At 36.9% G+C, this 16,793-nt stretch overlaps 1 long non-coding RNA gene across 1 annotated transcript; it reads left to right on the top strand.

Moving 5' to 3' along the window:
- The first annotated feature begins 4,439 nt into the window (after window positions 1-4,439).
- On the top strand, window positions 4,440-11,381 carry LOC149196110 (uncharacterized). The gene is made up of 3 exons (XR_016255208.1): window positions 4,440-4,772; window positions 4,866-4,998; window positions 11,101-11,381. It is a non-coding gene; the product is annotated as an uncharacterized LOC149196110 (long non-coding RNA).
- Window positions 11,382-16,793: the final 5,412 nt, after the last annotated feature.

Below are 16,793 nucleotides of genomic sequence, written 5' to 3'. Positions count from 1 at the left end.
AACAAAAAATGCATAAACTTTCCTCCCACACTTCTTTGGCATTTTCCAGCACCCTGTTTCACAACGGAGTTGATGATAATTAGTCCTTAACTGAGTAATAAGAATTTTAGCTCTCCAAGAGATATTGGCCTCTATGTATGCTTTTTGGTTGATGACTATGAGTGGGATTAAACACTTCAATATAATACTTTTTCTTTCTTCCTAGCTCATTATCCCAAGTATGCTTGTGGAACTTTTCTATAACAAAAGCTTTTATCTCTTTACTGTTTATGGGACAAGCGTTTAAGCAAATACCCCATTTACTAAACCATTTGTTATTTCCCTGCATCCAAGTTTTTTTTTTCCACAATTTGTCATTAAAGACAACCTTATGCCATCTACCCTCTTCAATTTGCTCAAATTTTTTTGAATACCTTATGACTCCCACCATAGCAATTGCTTCAATAAGAGCAGCCCCTGTTTCACTTAACAAGATAACATAAGAAACTGCACTTTTAATCTTGAATTTGTTTGTAATCAAACAATTCTGAATTTTCTCAATTTATCTCCACTACATGTCGGATGTACTAATGACCCATGTAAATTAAACAAAAAAATTGGCTATAAAACCATCCAAAACTTATAACAGATATACTATGGCTCTAGTGGGAGTCTTTATCATCGAAAAATAGTTATAAATTTGATTGAAATCATATCATTTGAAATTGGAGAGATGTGTGGTAATTGTCTAGTGGTTTTTTTTTTCCTCGCTTTTTGCATGACTCAAAAACTTAAAAATCATTTGAAAGGGGAGAGATTGGTAGTAACATTCTCGTAGTCAGGTTTGGAATTTTGGTTTCTGTTTACCTATTAAACAAAATATTTTTGACGTTTTGGATCCTCATACTACCCATCAAAGAACGTTATGTTCAAAATTTTACCCTTCACGAGTGATGCTTTGATAATAAATTAACCATTCACCAATGAAATTTTGAGTAAAAAATTACCCTTCAATAACACAATTATGTTAAAAATTTCACATATTTAGCATAAGAAAAAAAAAAAAAAAAAATGACCATAACACACAAATGAGTTATTGAATCCCATCATTTCTTTATAATTAATAATGATAACATATTTTCTATTTTAAAATGTCGTTTTATATCAAAATTTCTCAATAACCAAATTGAAAATCAAATTAATTGTTAAAAGTTAACATAAAAGTACTTCATTGTAAGTTTCGTACAAAAAATTATATAGTCCAAGTGAATTTTCGATATTTTGGACATTTTTAGACAACCATTTATTTTCTATTTAATTTATACACCGCTATATTATTTTTTGTTTTTGTACATAGTCATATTATTATTTGTACACAATTATTATTATTAATTCTAATTAGACTCAATTAAGTATCATTCTTTACCTAAGTTGTCAAATCCCAACTCTCATGGGGGCTACTATGAGGACTACACCCAACAAACAAGTTGTGGTTGGTGAAATTGTTAACATAGATATACAAATACAAATGATTCGTACATCATTAACTTGACATAGATATACAAATACAAATGATTAATACATCATTAGCTTGTAGCAAAAACTAGTCCAATGAAATCAACCCATAAATGTTGGTCTAAGGAAAAATTGATTAAATTACATTTTCGATTTCCACCCAAAAACTATGATATAAGGCAAAGTTGATTAAACTACATTTTCGATTTCCATCCTACATTACATGTTTATAGATTCTCTAATAATTTATGTCCCTCTTTCCCATATATGTAATAGTAAATCTATAATCAATAACTACCATATCCTCTTCCTCATCTTTTAAAGTATCCTTAGCCTTTACCTTGGGCATGACAATCATGTCACCCTCATGTAATTTCAGTCATCTCATGGTGCACATATTCTAATTTTCATGTGAAATTATAGGGTTTGCCTCCACTCCACTCCACTCCTAATGTCTCATCCTCAAACTAACTTCCTTTTTTTCTTTGTTTTGTGTGCTAATTTCTTGTCATTTTAAACTAACTTCCATTTCTTTGTTTGTTTTATGTGTTAAGTTCTCATCATTTTAGAGCATAGATTGATATACTTCCCCAAAAATGTAGCGTATATAAATTTATCTCATTTTAGATCATAAAATTTTAACATATTTAAGATGTTGGAATTCTTTTTCCTCCTTATTTTTATGTAAAATAATATCTCACAAAATTCAATAATATACACTTTATACTCTATTCCTCAAACACATTTTCATGCATTTTCCTCCTCAAACACAATTTTACTCATTTTCCTTCTCTTTACATTTGAATAACACTTTCAACTCCTTTCTTTCATTTAATTATTTCTTAGCCATAATTACAACTCATATCAAATTGAAACTAAATTTAGTTGAGAATCCCTTAACACACTAATATTAATTAAAACTAAAATTATTTTTAATTTTTTCCAAATTTTATTCCGAAGTGTTTAATAAAATTTAAATTAAACAATTAAAATAGAAAAAAAAGGTCGTGGAGGCAGCGTAGTGGTAAAGTCGGCCTCGTCATGACGGATCGGTCTTGTGTTCGATCTCGAGCAAGGTCGTAGCTCATCGTGCGAGTAGTTAGTCTAAACCAGGCCAAGCCCACTACCTTTTAAGGTCGTGGAGGCGGCATAGTGGTAAAGTCGGCCTCGTCATGATGGACCGGTCTTGTGTTCGATCCCGAGCAAGGTCGTAGCTCGTCGTGCAAGTAGTTAGTCTAAATCGGGCCAAGCCCACTACCTTTTACCCAGATGCGGGTGACATTCAAGGTTATTAATGGCAGTTCAGGGGAATGACGGTGCTCGGCCCTGCCAGCTGTTGGACAGTGCTTTTATCCATTCCCAGTTATGGCACCTGAAGGCTCACCTAAGGCGAGAGGAGGTCCGCCTGCAGGACGTCTTAAATGATCGCTCCGACCGAGACAAGGAAGCTGTTAGTTTAAACATGGCGCATTTGCTCTTCAACCCCATTGTTTACCCTCCATCCTTAAGCATCTGCCCGCTCCAAGCAATATGCGATATCGCAATATCGCATCGGCGGAAACCAAGGGGCGGAGCCTTTACACCTTCATATGTGTGATGCAATGATGCGGACCCGACGGGCCAAACCACATCGGCGGATCATAGAATGGGGAGACCAAAGGGCAAGGCATTTACATATAGCAATATGCGATTGCGATCAGATCGTATCGCAATATCGCATCGGCGGAAACCAAGGGGCAGAGCCTTTACACCTTCATATGTGCGATGCGATGATGCGAACCCAACGGTATTCTAAATATTATTTGATAATATTTGAGGTCCGCAGAAAATCCAGTTTCAATGCATTTTCAATGTATTTCGTTATATAATGAAATAACGAAGGTGGGGGAGAGACTCACAGAGGTGGGGGAGAGCCACACGACAATGCTTCCAGGGACGTGGTGGATGACATGATGGATGAGTGGGCTTGCCCAATCATCGAGGAGCCCATTCCGGCTGACCTCAACTAAGGTGACGTGGCTTCCAAGCAGCGGATGTGGCTGACGGAGAATAGGCAGGGGCTGCCTGATGATAGTTCGAGGCTGGCTGTGGCTGCCCAGGTGTTCATTTTATGGTCTTTTTGTTTTTTGCTAGTGTTGCTTGGGTTCTGGTTTTCTATTTGGACTAATCGTCAAGGAACCATCTTACTGTTCCTTTTGTGGGGTGTGGACTTTAGAAGTGATACCATTTTTGAGGTTTCTGCTCTCACTGGACTGGTTTCCCCAATGTTGGGGCAGTCCAGACTTAGTTGATACTCTACGATACCTTGGTCGAGGCCTTGTCCTCTTTGTATCTTTCTGTACATATTAATAGATTACTTTTACTTAAAAAAAAAACCAAAGGCTAGTAAAATTTATCACTTCAATTGGGATTTAATCACAACATTATAATAAATCAGATCAACTTAAACATCTCATAATTGGCACTTTAAGACAACTACATAATAAATCATAATTGCTTCATTTCAATAAAATTAAAGAGACGTTGCTTCCCCTAGTAGTTGTCACTTCAAAACTACGTTATAATAAACTATACTTGCTTTTCATGTAAACACAATTAAAAAGAGGTTAAAAAATTTAATGGTTAAAATTATAATTTAGAAAAAGAATGAAAAATAAAAATAAATAAATAGATTTCATTACTATATTTAAAAATGAAATAATTGATCAATAAATAATGAATAAACACCATCTTGTAATTAAATATAATTTGTAAAATTTATTTTTACGCCGTAAGGCGTTTCCCTTTGGGAAGAACTCCCTTATATGCCACCGTGTCCTATTTTCAACCATTGATCTGATATGTTAGACGATTAAAAGAAATTGTGTCGTTGGATCAGATCATTATAGTTGGAATTTTAATCAATTAAGATTGCATGTGCTGGTTGAACTCCCCGTTTATCTCATGCTGGAGAGATTACCCGCTCGAAACCCTTCGCAGACAGTAGTGATGGCTTCGCTGGAGTTTCGATTTCCTGATTCACACGGTTGCCCTACAAATGTAGCCTTTATCGTGCCCTGAGGTGTTTAATTTAGATTTTAGCTCAATTTCCCATGTCTAATCTGAGTTAAATTTACTGTGATGTGTAGGGTTCCTCCCAGGTTCCCTGAATCCCTCACGCAAATGACTTCCCTGCTGAATCCGATGACGCCACAGGAAAATTTTTGTTTTAATGTGGAGCGTAAACCCTGGTAAGTGGCGACTGACAATTGCAAGAATGCGTAAACCCTGGTAACTTGGTAAGTGACCACTGACAATTGGAAGAATTCGATTTGTTCTCCGGTTAGGGTTTTACAATAGTTTCCTTATTTCTGCTTTTGGTTGCTCTGCAGGGTTTTATTTCTGCTCTTGGTTGATCTGCAGGGTGTCAGGCCCTCTACCGCGAAGGCAAATTTTAGCCACAAGAACGGGGTTGCCTCATGAATAACTTGGGAATCTGGTCTTTTATGTCCTTCACCATTTCAGGTGCTTGCTCACATTCTGCTCTTTATTAGGTTGCTTATCTGGATTATTAAACCTTCAATTCTATCTTGTCCATAGGAATTTGCAGGCTTAGCCATTTTGGCTGATTCAAAGTTTCCCTTTGTGTTTGGATATTGTCTGACCCATGCGTGTAAGGCCCATACACAACTTTCATTTACTATTGCAGACAAAAGAATTTGGGTGATAACCTTCAACAGGAAGGAATAAAATCACACTATTTGTGAAGTTAGGTATTGCCTGTGTGATGTACCATTGCTCTTAGCATCAGATTGAACCTGTAAACTCTTAATATATCCTAACACGAAATGTCAAGTCGACAGGAAGGAATAAAATCACACTATTTGTGAAGTTAGGTATTGCCTGTGTGATGTACCATTGCTCAAATCAAGGGACTTACACTAAACCTCATTTCAACATTGCTATAGATGCTAGCAAAACGGGCAATGTTTCTCGATTTTTCAATCATAGTTGCTCTCCAAATCTTTTCTGGCAACCTATTCTCTATGATCATCATGATACCCAATTCCCACATATTATGTTTTTTGCCGTTGAAAATATTCCCCCTCTGACAGAGCTGACATATGATTATTGTGGACATGGGGTGAACAAAGGTGCTGGAAAGAGCAAAGGATGCTTATGTGGAGCATCTAATTGTAGAGGAAAATTTTGGTAGGAATCTGTTGGAGGGTTATTGCAATTCAAGAGGCGCACACCTTTTTATATGCTTTTTCCCAGATGTTAAATTGTTTGTACCACCACATGATTCAAACTGCTAGAATCAGTCGAAATGGTATGATGCGCATTAGCCCTTGAATGGAGGACAGAAGTAGTTGTTTAAAGAGCTGATTTAAGAATGCTATTTTTCTGATAAGTATATTATAACTGAACAGTAGTGTTGCATTGAATCTGGTTTGTGTAGTTTGCAATGATTTCTTTTCTTTTAAATCTTAGAATCTCGCACAGAGCTGCCAAGAGAACCAGGTGAGATCACAGAGGGAGCTCCCTTTTCCGCCCAGGGTTGTCTATTGCCGCAATCCTGAAGAATCCAAAGCTGAGACTAAGATGCATCACAATATCAAAAATCCCCGGAGTGGACGCCTGTCCCTCATATATAACCCACACTGCTCAATGGACTGAGCCTCCACGGTCCTCATGATTCACACAAGCGACAATGGGGAGAGAGTAATGTTAGACTACCTTGTCATAAATAACCATTGTTTGGATCTTCAAATATCAGCGACGAGGGTGATTCCGGAGAATCCCCAAAATGTCTAAAGTTGCACTATTGGAGAGGTGAAAGGTGCTCCCATTTAATAGACAATAACCCAAGCTTAACGTAGAGCCCAAATTTTTTTCCCCGTTTCGATGCCTTGAGACGTGAAGATTCAAGAAATTTGATCGTTTTGATGCCTTGAGACATGAAGGAATTTGATCTTGTTGAAGCTCCGCATTTTTTAATAATTCTTTTGTGCCAATGGGTTGTGTATCACTGTTTGGAAGAGACGTTCACAGTAGCTCTTAGAATAATCATTGAATCACCCACCACTGTTGCCTAGCAGGCCCCTTGAGCTTCAGGAAGCTGGAGGCCTTTGAAGAGGGCTTGAGCCTTCACTTGTTTGTTCATGAAAATACCAACCTGCCGTAATATCGACTCTCTTGATTTCATCTGAAGTCAATGAAGGCTCCCTGCCCCTGCCATTCCAGGTTTCTTTTAAACGTGCCATCAAGGAAAAGGGTTGTTATACCTTGATCCAGCATCCAGGGTTTCACGTCTTAGAGAGACACATCTTGAGAAATAGGTGGATGGTCCATACTGTCTTCCCAAGCTTAATGCACTTGCCATTGCGTGGGATACATGATAGGTGTTTCCAAAGGAAACGGGACAAGTACTCGCAGAATGGCGAGACAGGGGATCCTTTTATCACCGAATTTGTTTGAAATAGTTATGGCGAAGTCCATCTTTCCACCAGGCCACTTTGTCGGACAAATATTTCAACAACAGTTTGGCTTCCATGTCTTGGTTAGATATCATTGGATCTCTTATTGCCAAGCCCCACTACTCTCAAATGGGGCTCGAACCATAATCCAATTGATTAAATTGAATATTTTGTTGTCCGCTGTCTCCTTTCTACAGGAACCACCTTATCTCTCTCCCAAGGATATAGGTAACCTACCGGTGCCAAGAGGGCTGAAATCAGGAAAAGTGACAATACATCTTACCTGGATTATCATATTGATATTTACTGTGACTAGATTGATTCATTATCCTTTTGGCTGTACTTACCCACGGGTGTTATTTTGCTCTTATTACATTCCTGAAAGATTTGCGGAAGATCTCAAAGCGCTCTTCTTTGTTTAATCCGTCTGTAATGATTGTTTTCCATGCTAGAAAAGGATATGATTTTTTGCTCCATTCAGTTTGCAAAAATATGCTTGAGCTATTTTGACATATTTAATGTTAATTTTAAGATATAGGAATGGTATTGGGTTTTTCCCTCATGGTACAGAAATGGAAAGAAGATGAAGTGGACAACAATAATTAGAATTATTCTTAGAAATTAGTTAATGGTTGGTATTGAAATAAAAATAGTTATTGTTTTAACAAATGTGATTTTATAATAAATTAATAACAATGAAATAATGACTCTCTTGTTTATATTCAGCCTGTAGGCTATTCAATTCCATATCATTCCATTATTATTTACAACTCATTTAATTGTCAATCTCATGCTATGATATTGACTTTATCCCCAATCCAACATGTACTGCAGATTTACCTTGATCTTCACTTGTGTTATTGTATGTTTTTGCAATTTCTTGGAAAGATTTAATGCATTTGGTCTTTTATCGACTCCTTTGTAATGGTGAGATTGTACTGTGTAATAACTGTTCTCCTGTAGCTTTCGTATTTTGGATATGGGGCATTATATCTCGAGAAACACAGATAGACTAACACTCTCTTTATTTTCCTGTAAATAAAACAGAGAGTTTCAGGTGCTTGAATCAGGGGTAGAACACTATAATGCTAAAGAGGTTCAAATTTGAAAATTGTTGAATGCCTTTCCTCCATAACAACCGAACAACTCTAGCATAACAAGTGAAACAACTCTTTAACAAAATGGAGAGGGGAGGTGCAAGTAAAACAACTCTTTCAAAAAATGGAAGCTCTCTCAAATCGGGCAATGATGACTCCAAGGACTGCCTTTTGAGTTCTTTAATTTCCTTCAAACTCTCCTCTCCTTTTAGCAGACATTTCAAGGGCAAAGATAATTGCATTTCTAGCCTTCCCATTTTTTGTTCCTTTCTTGTGCTGGTTTTCCCAACAATTTCCACCATAAGTAGCGTTGTTGTGGACAAAGTTTACTATTTTCTTATAAATGACATTTTGCTCCTTCCTTCGAACGTTTCAAACAGCTTTAGGTACCATTGTTTCCTTTAGAAATGACGGTTCCATGTTTAATTCGTTGTTTCGTTATGATGTCCTCTCTTTAACCGTGGTGACCTACGTTGCATTGTATTTGGTATAATGGTGTCTCCTAAAAATTGTACCTATCTCAGTTGTATCGACTCTGAAGGTCTGGGAAGTATTTGATTTGCTTGAAATTTCTGCTATATTTCAGTCTCACTCTCTCAAGTAACAATTGTCTTGAAAACAAGTTAGCAATTCTTTTGGCAGCTTTATACGGTTCAATTTACAATCCCCTGCCACACTTCTCAGAGTACCAAGATAATTTATATGTTCTCTTTTTTGTTTTAACTGTCTTCTGTGTCTGTTGATGTATGACTAAATATAATAATATAGTTGAACTACTCATATTTTAATGTTCTCATGTAGTTTTTACTACACGATAGAGTTGAGGTCTCTCGGGTTTCCCCGTAATCTTACCCTTGGTAGTCTACCGACATCTTTGAGGTCTGTTCATAGGTTCCAACCAAATCATGTTACAAACCACACATGATCAGAGTGACATGTGGACTAGCTCAAGAGGAAACTAGAGCAGGGTACTTCCTAACTATTATTCTACCCCGGATTCAGAGGAGCAGCCAGGATTTTATCCATAGTTTCTTTCCTTCCAACTTTAGATGGGATCTCACCTCAACCTTCTGCCTTGGTGGTTAATCAACATCTTTGACGCCTGTTCGGGGTTGTGCCATATTAGGTTACAGATCATACATAATCAGACCGAGTTATGGACCAGCTCCAGACAGATCCAGAGTATGGCGCCTTCCACCCATTAGGGGTAAATCAGCTCCAGACTGATCCAGAGTATGACACCTTCCACCTATTAGACTAGGCCATACATAATCAGAGCGAGTTATGGACCAGATCCAGACAGATACTTTGCAGATCCAAAGTATGGCACCTTCCACCCATTAGGGGTAAACCAGCTCCAAACAGATCCAGAGTATGGCACCTTCCACCCATTAGGGGTAAACCAGCTCCAGACTGATCCAGAGTATGGAACCTTCCACCCATTAGGGGTAAACCAGCTCCAGATAGATCCAGAGTATGGCACCTTCCACCCATTAGGGGTAAACCAGCTCCAGACTGATCCAAAGTATGGCACCTTCCACCTATTAGACTAGCCCTACATTCAGCAGAGCAGAGATAATATTTTCAAGAGTTTCCTTGCTTGGACATTAGATGATAGGAGAGCTGAGCATCATCATTCCTATGCCTCCCGTAGGATCACACAACTGGATCCTTTATTAAGCTTTTGGCAATTCCAACAGTGATCCAGTAGCCTGGTTCCCACCACCATTAACATCATCCCATCCCTCTCTCCAGACTTTTAGTGCAAACACTCTGTTGTATCCCTACATTTATGCTACTATTAGATAGTTTGATAGTTTTTTTTTTTTTTTTTCTGCTTTGTGCAGACTATCATTGTGTGTGATATATATATATAAAATATCAGTTAGGTTGAGTTCAAGTCAGGGTCACTTTCAATGTTCGATGGAAGAATGGTTTATCCAATTGCAGGATGTTGTCACTAGGATTATGCACGGCTTGGATTAGCTAGGTGTATCTCGCAATTGACTTTTGCCCCCACATTCAGCAGAGTAGAGATGATATTATCAAAATTTCATTAGATAAGAAAGCAGAGCATCCTCATTTGGGTGCCTCACATAGTATATCATACAATCGGATCCTTTCATGAGCTTGACAATTCCAACAACGAGCCAATAGCTTGCCCCCCCGCCCCTCCTCATCAGGGTTAGAGGACATTGACATCATCCCATCACTCTCTTTTGCTTAGCACCAAGCTTTCCAGATTACCAGTGTAGACTCTCCAATTGTATCTCTATGTTTATGTTACTTTTAGATTTCCAGTGCATATATATATATATATATATATATATATATATATATATATATATATATATATATATAATCAGTTAAACTGTGTATATATATATATATATATATATATATATATAATCAGTTAAACTGTGTTTAGGTTGAGATCAGCTCCAATGGTTGATGGAAGAATGACTTGTCTAATTGTAGGATGTTGTCAATAGGTTTGTGCAAGGCTCTGTCTCACTAAGTGCCTTACGGAATAATTTTTACCCTTCACAAGTGGCTCCCACTCTCAACCCCTCTCCATTAAATCGACCCCTCTCCATTAAATTTGAACATGACATTTCATGAGTTAAATCCAACACAAACTACTTGATCCACACCAGATAGGTTTATTCTATTGTTAAATTTGAAAATGACATTTTATGGGCTAAATCCGACACAAACTGCTTGATCCACACTTGATAGGTTTATTATATATATATATATATATAGATATTTGTTTTGGTTACACTTAAACTACACAATTGTCATTGTTATATTTTTTTAACTTTATTTTTTCTCACTTTAGGAGTTACTTTTAAAACAACGCATTTTATTTATTCTATTGTTGTATATATATTTTTGTTTTGGTTACACTTTAACTACACAATTGTCATTGTTATATTTTTTAACTTTATTTTTCTCACTTTAGGAGTTACTTTTAAAAAAACGCATTTTATTTATATTGGATATGTTTTTTAATTCCATTGATTTGTTTGTATCATCATTGGTTGAAGATCAGCGAAAGTAATGTGGTGTCCGTGGCAGAAGATGAGCTAATGCGCATTCTCATATTGATGAGAAACTTTGTGCCTGGATATAAGCAAATTGTTGAGGGTGATTGGAAAGTGGCAGCAATTTCTTACAGGTCATATGATCTAGAAGGGAAAACTATTGGTTCTATTGGTGCAAGGCGTATTGGCAAAGAACTACTTAAGCGTTTGAAGGTATTCATTCTTAGGATCTAGTACTACTTCATGATGTTGCAAACTTCTTTTCAAAAATCAGTGCTCCATAATTCTTATGCATGCATGCTGTTTGTTTCAAAATTTCAATCTAATAATAATAAACATTACATGATGTTGAATTGAATTGCGTTCCTTTGTACAGCCCTTCAATTGTAAGCTTCTTTACCACGGCCGTCTTTCTATTGGACCCGAATTGGAAAAGGAAACTGGAGCAACATTGGAGACAAATCTTGACGAAATGCTACCTAAATGTGATGTACTTGTCATTAATATGCCTCTTTCTGACAAAACTAGGTGCGCCTTATCACAATTTCATAAATAATCTCTCCCATTATTCACTCAAACATCAATAGCACCTATATATTTTGTACAACTTGTGAACAAAAACCTCATTATTGTTTCTCTTGCCCTTTCCTTTTGGTTACAGTAGGGGAATGTTTAACAAGGAAGGTGTTCTCTACCAAGCCTAGCTTCTCTCTCAGAATCTTAACATCCCCTTTGCAAAGGGTTTCATTAGAATGACAACAACCCACATTTAAAGCATTTCTCCACCCCTCCTAATTAGAAATACAATTTTGGGTTCTCTACTAATTTTCTCCACACCCATTTAATCTAACAATGGACATAGAGCATGTATATTTATACTTGTCTGTTGGAAATACCATTTTATACTTTAATGTTTATTATTTTTGTTTTATTATTATTACTTGAATTTCTTCTTAACAAGTGGTTGTGTTTCTTTTGGTTTTAGTGAAAGTATGGGCTCCAATGTTGGCTCTCTTATTATGGAGTATAATTCATCTTTGAGAATTTTTCAATTATTAAAGTAGGTTAGTCAATTGCTTAAAATATTAAATTTATTTCAAAAAGTTTTTGTTACTTTATGGGTTAGAGACTGGCTTGAAATATTAAACTTATTTCAAAATGTTTTTGTTACTTTATAGATAAGGCGTAGATTTCTTGGCTCTATGATGAAAATAATGAAGGGAAAATACATGTTAATATGTTACTTGTGCTCTTTGACTGAAAAATACACAGTGAGAGAAAAATGTATATTATGCTAATTGAGGAATGTTTTTCGCTTGTCGAACTTATAGTATTGAATTTAACACACTAACACTTTACAACAATGAACTAACAATATTCATGATGAAAATAGCAATATGGAAGATTTATCTGCATAATGAAAAAGGCAATATGGAAGATTCCGATCACGTTCCAATGCATTTCTTAAAATGTGGATGTGACAAAAGGTTGTTGTGGAAGTTGTTGTTTGTATATGGAAAATTTCTTGATCATTGTGTATAATCCTAATGTTGATAGATATGTCTACTAAATGCTTCCAGTTAATGGGGCATTGATTTGAGCATTGAATATATTTTTATTCTTTATCAAAGTATTCTTTTGTTGTATTTGTATTTTTCAATTTATGCCTTACGGCGTTTCCTTTGCAACATCGAGTGAAAATGCTAGTTTATTTTTAATAATAAAAAATAAATAACAATTTACCAAATGTTTCTAATAAAAATACACATCAACAAAAATAAAAATACACAAGTTGTTTCCCGCTAAAAAAGCACAAACAACTAATAAAAATACACCTCAGCGAAAGTTGGAGCCCGTCAAATTACATCGAAGAGTTGGAACCTGCCGTAGCGTGAGAGGGCAGCGGTGGAAAATCTGGGTAAATAGGTGATTATGTATAAAAACGATTTTGAAAAAAATTAAACCGTCAAAAAAGTTCTGGAACTTTGAAGTTCTGGAAGTTTCAAAACACATCATGTAAAACGGCAATGTAAAATTATTAAACGTATTTTACGGTCAAAATGCCTTCTGACAGGCATTTTGTCCGTCAGATTCCAACCCTGCGAGTCATGGTTCTTGTTTTTTATTAAACGTATTTTACGGTCAAAATGCCTTCTGACAGGCATTTTGTCCGTCAGATTCCAACCCTGCGAGTCATGGTTCTTGTTTTTTTCGCTTTTTTCTTTTTCTAGGACCCAAAAACTTAAAACTCATCTGAAATCAGAGAGATTCGTGGTAACAGTGGCGACAATATCGACTGAATTCCAAACATAGCCCACTAAAAAATACTGTGTTGGATGCCCAAGTAAAATTCCTGACAAATGAACGCCATTACGCTTTTAATTTTGAACTGTCACTAGTACGGGTTAGGGTTATGTATAGTGTTTCAGGGCTGTTCGTGTTGAACATTTGAGAATTCTGTAAAAACAGAAAGGCAAAGACGGTGGTGGCGATGGTTGTATAGTTCGCACCGAAGAAGAAGACTGGTAAGAAAGAGGAATGGAACACTTAAATCAGCTGATGACCTCGCTTATGGAAGAAGGAAGAATGGAGAACGTAAACCAGTTGATGGCCCAGTTTAGTTCTGCGAAATATGCCTCCGAGAAATTCGACAAGAAAACCCTCCTCCAACTTCACGAATTCAGTCGTCAGTGAGTCGGAGCAGCATCGGATTTTAAGTTGCATTTGTCAGGCAGCAGCGGCGACGCAGCTTGTTCAGTTCCGCTGGAAAGGTTGATCCCTATTTCCTTCAACGAGTTGAAGGTTGGGGAAGTCCACAAAGGCCGGGTGGTTTGCGGGACCCTCTGCGCTGAGGCCTTCAGGATAAGCGGTATCATGACTGTGCTCGAGGATGATAAGGGTTTGGCCGTCAGGCTGTCAATTTACAATGCTGCTCATTCGCAGACAAACATCGAGAGGCTTTACTGTAGGGAATTTCTGGTTATTCCAAACAAAATACAGTGGAAAAATCCTCTGTTTCCACTGTTGAGAATTTTCTGATAAATTCCGAAACAACAAAAATATGAACAGAGAGTAATACTCTATTTTCTGATAATTCAAAAACACAAGAACAGAGCATAAAATAATACTCTACTTTGCCTCAGGATCAAAAACTGATCAAAATAATACTTTGTCTTTGACGCAGAAAAATACTTTGTTTTTAACTCAGAAAAACAAAAAAATTCGTTCTCTGGAAACGGTGTTGCAGCAACATAGTTTTTTTTCAGTTGCTGTAACTGGTGTTGCAGCAACGCTGTTCGTGGTGTTGCAGCAACGTAAATTTTTGACGTCAAGTATTTTTCGACTTACGGTGTAACAGCAACAGGAAATTTTTTGACAAAATAACTTTTGGTGTAACAACAACGCACAGAAAGAAACTTCTATTTATGAAAATAAACCAACAGATAAAACTAAGTCTTCTTCACATAGAGGGATCTTCATAACAGATTACAACAGGAACGTTTCAGTTCCACAAAACAACTATCTCAGAAAATTTCAGCACTGCTGTGCAATACAAAAAAAAACTCTCTTGTTCTACACTGCTATGTGTTACAAAAGGACTTTCAATCTATTTCCTCTCTATTTTCTACTTCTGTTTCTGTTTCTATTTATAGTGCGGGAAAGGATCTTCACCGCTTTAACTTGCTGATAAAGTTTATGCTGCTCATGATTAACAGATTTGATCTTTTGCTGTATTTCTTGAGTCGGTGGTGATGAAATCTATGACTGATAAATGCTACATCGGCTCGAGAATGATTCTTTTCTCTTTCAGCCGTTCTGCTCATTAATATGGTTGTTGAGAAGTAATGATGTGGTGCTGTATCTGATCTTCATCCTTCGGTAACTCAAAAATAATTAAAGAGTGAAAGGATGGTAATGGCGGTGACTTAAAAGATCGGGAAAAAATATGGGGCGCCGGATCACGACAAATGAATAAAGTAGCTGCTGCTGTTCTGTTTACTGCAGTTGAAATTATAATTTCAACACTCCCCTTTAATTTCAACTGCTGGGTTATCAGTCATACCCAGAAGTTTCCTTAAAAACTCAAAACTTTTCTGATCCAATGGCTTTGTCAGAATATCTGCAACCTGTTCCTGAGTCCTGCAATGTTGTAAAATGATTTCTCCATTGTTCACCAATTCTCTGATGTAGTGAAACTTTGTGTCTATGTGTTTTGTTCTCTTGTGGAATACAGAGTTCTTGGATAATGCAATAGCTGAGCTATTGTCACAAAAAATAACTGTTGCTGTTGCCTGCTCCTGGCATAGACTTCTCAACATTCTCCTCATCCAAACCGCTTGACATGCTGCTGCTGTAGCTGCCACATACTCTGCTTCTGCTGTAGACAATGCCACAATTGGCTGTTTCTTGGAAGCCCATGAAATGGCTCCTGAACCTATGTGGAAAATGTAACCAGATGTGCTTTTCCGGTCATCTACACTTCCAGCCCAATCACTATCTGTGTATCCAACTAAATCTGAACATTCTGAAACAGTATAAAATATGCCATACCTTTTTGTACCTTTAACATACCTCAGAATTCTCTTTGCTGCCTGCCAATGTGTTTCTTTTGGCTTATCCATGAATCTGGAAATTAAACTAACAGCATACATTATGTCTGGCCTAGTTGCAGTCAAATACATGAGGCTGCCAACTATGCTCTTGTACACACTAGGGTCAAAATCTTTGCTGCTGTCCTCTTTGCTGAGTTTTAATCCCATCACTGTGGGAGTGATTGCTGCCTTGCTGTCCTGCATGTTAAATCTGCTCAACACTTCATTTACATATTTTGCCTGTGAAATAAAAATTCCATTTTTATTTTGATCTACTTCTATTCCTAAGAAGTATCTCAGCAAACCCATGTCAATCATCTCAAATTCTTCTTTCATGACTGATTTGAAATTTTCAATGAGGTAGTCATCATTACCTGTAAAAATCACATCATCAACATATAACACAACAATTAAAATTTTACAGTCTTTTTCTTTGATGTAAACAGTGGGTTCTCCCTCACACTTCTCAAATCCATTCTCCAGTAGATAGGAATCTATCCTACTGTACCACGCTCTTGGCGCTTGCTTCAGCCCATAAAGAGCTTTCTTCAATCTGCAGACTTTGTGCTCTTGGTCTTTCTTCTCATAGCCTAGAGGTTGCTCGATGTAAACCTCTTCCATTAATACTCCATTCAAGAATGCTGACTTCACGTCCATTTGGTAAACTTTCCATTTGTTTTGTGCTGCTATGGACAGCACTGCTCTTACTGTTTCCATTCTTGCAACTGGTGCGAAAGTCTCCTCATAATCTCTCCCATATTGCTGCTTGTATCCCTTGACAACAAGTCTTGCCTTATGCCTTTCTATCTTTCCTTCAGCATTACTCTTGGTCTTGTAGACCCATTTAACTCCAATGACTTCTTTACCTTTTGGTAGATCAACTAAATCCCATGTCTTATTTCTTTCTATTGCATTCAACTCCTCATCCATAGCTTTTATCCATTTCTTATATTTAATTGCATCTTCGAAATGAACAGGGTCATCAACATGACAATACAAAGAAAACAGGGAATTCATTCCTTCATCATAAATATCACTTAAATTTCTGAATTTCTTACCTCTTTCATTCGGTGTGCAAGTGCTTGTAGATGCATTTGAATTTCC

The sequence above is a fragment of the Pinus tabuliformis genome, chromosome 2_2 (assembly GCF_031772625.1).
Source record: "Pinus tabuliformis cultivar Carrire ecotype Pingquan chromosome 2_2, CPIR1, whole genome shotgun sequence".
Lineage (NCBI taxonomy): Eukaryota > Viridiplantae > Streptophyta > Pinopsida > Pinales > Pinaceae > Pinus > Pinus tabuliformis.
Note: the sequence above shows the minus strand (reverse complement) of the source record. Positions and strands in the feature narration are given on the sequence as shown.